Source organism: Megalops cyprinoides, unplaced genomic scaffold, assembly GCF_013368585.1.
Source record: "Megalops cyprinoides isolate fMegCyp1 unplaced genomic scaffold, fMegCyp1.pri scaffold_55_arrow_ctg1, whole genome shotgun sequence".
Lineage (NCBI taxonomy): Eukaryota > Metazoa > Chordata > Actinopteri > Elopiformes > Megalopidae > Megalops > Megalops cyprinoides.
In genome coordinates this window covers 72501-75998 of record NW_023494744.1, presented here as the reverse complement: position 1 = coordinate 75998, position 3498 = coordinate 72501, and the positions used below count along the sequence as shown (strand labels likewise).

Here is a 3498-nt window from a genome sequence, read left to right as displayed (position 1 = left end):
AGTAGTTCTTTTTTTACGACAGGAGATAATATTCATTGGACTCCGGCTACAGCTAACAAAATATGGAGTCACTGGTGCCGCCAGTTAAACTTATAGAGGGGGACACGCGGCACAGGCCTCCCCCCATTGTTGATCATTCCAATGTTTTAAATTTATCGCTTACCTTTCAGCTCACACAGACCCAAGTTGAGCTGCTTGAAAAAGGACTCACCTTCATTCCACTCCCTAAGCAGGACGGACGCCGGGACCTCCAGAGGGACCTCCATGCCTACCACAGAAAAATCAAACTGTTGAGCCATTTTGATTATGAAATTGATAGAGAACACATACCGTTCACATCTCCATCTACCTGGGAACCGGAGATTACACAAGTAGATCCACACATAAAACAATTAATTCAAAGAGATAAAATAGTAATTAATGAACATACTCACCTTCATACCCGAGCAGACAATCTCACCCCTTCCCAGAGGCAAGCACTTAGTGACCTGAAAAGGAACAAAGATATTGTTATCAAGCCAGCAGACAAAGGTTCGAAAATTGTTATCATGGACAAACAGCAGTACCTATTAGAAGCCAATCGGCAATTATCTAATTCAAAACATTATATAGCCATATCAGAATCATTGCAATCAAGAACACAGAAAGAAATATGTAATATTGTACAGGATTTATATCATGAAAAGTACATCAATCAGAAACAGAGGAATTTTCTTATGGGACTAGATACACCTAGAAACAGAATATTTTACTTACTGCCAAAAATCCATAAAGAACCGGAGGCATGGACGGTCCCTTTTCAGGTCCCGCCTGGACGGCCAATTGTGTCCGATTGTGGGAGCGAGTCCTATAACATAGCACAATATATTGATTTTTATTTGAATCCCCTGTCTCATCAGCATGTAAGTTATTTAAAAGATACGTATGATTTCCTGGAGAGGATCAAACAGGTACAGGCACCTAGTAATGCTTACCTTTTTACTATAGATGTGGAAAGTCTGTACACTAACATTGACACGGAGGCGGGGCTGCAGGCGGTAAGAAATATATTTTCACGTAACCCGGACCCCTCCAGACCAGACGAACATCTCATCCGTTTATTACACATCAGCTTAACAAAGAATGATTTTATGTTTAATGACAAATTTTACCTGCAGATATCGGGAACAGCCATGGGTAAGAAGTTTGCACCGGCCTATGCAGACATCTACATGGCGGAATGGGAAACGGCGGCCTTGGCTAAGTGCCCCTTCTTGCCCATGGCCTATTACAGATATCTCGATGACATATTTGGAGTATGGACGCATAGTCTCCATGATTTTGAACAGTTTTTTCCAGATCCTTAATACTCACCATCCTTCCATTAAATTGAAGTATACGTTGGAGCGGGAGTCGGTCAACTTCCTGGATACCACTGTTTTCTTCTCTTCTTCCATACACACAACCCATAGACAGTTACTAACAAAGGTTTACTTCAAGGATACAGACACACACGCATTACTACATAAACACAGTCACCATCCAAAACATACCTTCAAGGGGCTGGTGAAGTCTCAAGTCCTCAGGTTTCATAAAATATGTTCCCTTCGGAGTGACTTTGAGGCGGCTACCACAACCTTGTTTTCAGTCCTGCAACGGAGGGGGTACTCCAAAAGATTTCTAAGATATACAAAAACAGAGACTCTAAAAGAGTTAATGACGAAAACGAATAAACATAACAATAAATTGGTTCCATTAATTGTCACCTTTACAGACTCGAATAAGACCTTGGCCACAAAAATTAAGCATAATTTTGTGGACCTACAGAGAAATATTCCACAATTGCAATCTTTTAGGATGATTGCGGCCTATAGAAGGAACAAAAATCTGAAAGATATGTTGGTGCGGTCGGCAATTTCCTCTAAGCCCAAGTCTTGCAGCACATCGTATCTGGAATATTTCTCACCCCTAACTTACATTACAAACAGATACAGCAACACTGCAGCACCAGTATGGAGGTCAATGTCTTTGAACTCTGAAAATTTGGTTTATTTAATTACCTGCAGCCTCTGTGGAAAATTATATGTTGGTGAAACTCGAGCTAGCCTGCTAACACGACTCAAACAACACATGTACAACATAAAACGATATCACATACAGACAATACTCACCAGTCATTTCCAGTTACATCCCCTCTCTGGTCTGAGGATTTGTGGCCTAGAGGGGGACCCTACGTGGACCAGCGGACGGAGGAGGAGGGTGGAGCGTAGATGGATAATGCGGCTGGGAACGGTGGCACCTGGGGGACTTAATGAAAAGATAGGGTGAGGGGAGAGGGGGGTGGTTGCCTCCGGAGGGATACGAAAAAATAGGTTTTAATTAAGGTTTTTGGTTTTAAAATAAGCACTTATGGTTATATTTACCATATTTATTATTTATTTATATTTATTATATTTATTATTTTTATTGATTGTTAAAAAATATAGTGACTTAAAATTCTCCTTCCTACTTACCTGGGCTTGGAAATGAAGTGGATCCTCTGACTTTTGATAGCACTTGAAGACCTAATAAAGAATGACACAGGATGAATTAATTAGTGTGTCCTTTATGATGTGGTGTGATTTGGGTTTTTTACCTGCCTGGATGATTGATGATGATTGTCCCCTTTTTTTCTATATATGCATGCCCCACTTTTAGCACTTTTAATGCATTAGCACTTATGTAGAGGCCCCACTTCTAATGTCCAAGAAAGTTTGATGAAGTCTTTTCCTGGGTAAGTGAATCACAGCCAGAGGGCAGGATGACCGTTGTGCGCTTGACCTGTGATGTGAAGAACAAGGAGTTTTAATAGGGCGTTTTGTTTCCCCCTCCCGGAGTCATTACACCCTCTGGACCTACTTAATATATACAGTTGGCCGCCTCACCTGCTGTCCTCCTCTTGATGTTATGGCCCCAAACCGGCTGCAGCGTCCGTTGGGCCTCCGGCTCTCTTCTTTCCGGCTGCTGGGTCTAGTGGGGCCCCCCACAATTATATTAACACTCCCCTAACCTCAATGGGGCCTGCTCAGTCCTAACCCCAACCCTAACCCCAACCCTAACCCCAACCCTAACCCCAACCCCAACCCTAACCCCAACCCTAACCCCAACCCCAACCCCAACCCCAACCCCAACCCCAACCCCAACCCTAACCCCAACCCTAACCCCAACCCCAACCCTAACCCCAACTCTAACCCTAACCTAACAGGCCCGTGCAATGAGAGCTTTGTTTTTTTTAAAAAAAAGCCTACTAAAACAGTGCCCCTAAAAAACCTAACCCTAACCCTAACCCTAACCCTAACCCAAACCCTAACCCTAACCCTAACCCTAACCCTAACCCTAACCCTAATTTTGACCCTAACCCTAACCCTAACCCTAACCCTAACCCTAACCCCTAACCCTAACCCTAACCCTAACCCTAACCCTAACCCTAACCCCTAAACCCTAAACCCTAAACCCTAACCCTAATGCATTCTGATTGGA

At 43.0% G+C, this 3498-nt stretch overlaps 1 long non-coding RNA gene across 1 annotated transcript; it reads right to left on the bottom strand.

The window, feature by feature from the left end:
* Positions 1-761: 761 nt before the first annotated feature.
* Positions 762-1584, bottom strand: LOC118772332. The gene is made up of 4 exons (XR_005004693.1): positions 1533-1584; positions 1354-1426; positions 975-1028; positions 762-847 (listed from the first exon to the last, which is right to left on the bottom strand). It is a non-coding gene; the product is annotated as an uncharacterized LOC118772332 (long non-coding RNA).
* Positions 1585-3498: the final 1914 nt, after the last annotated feature.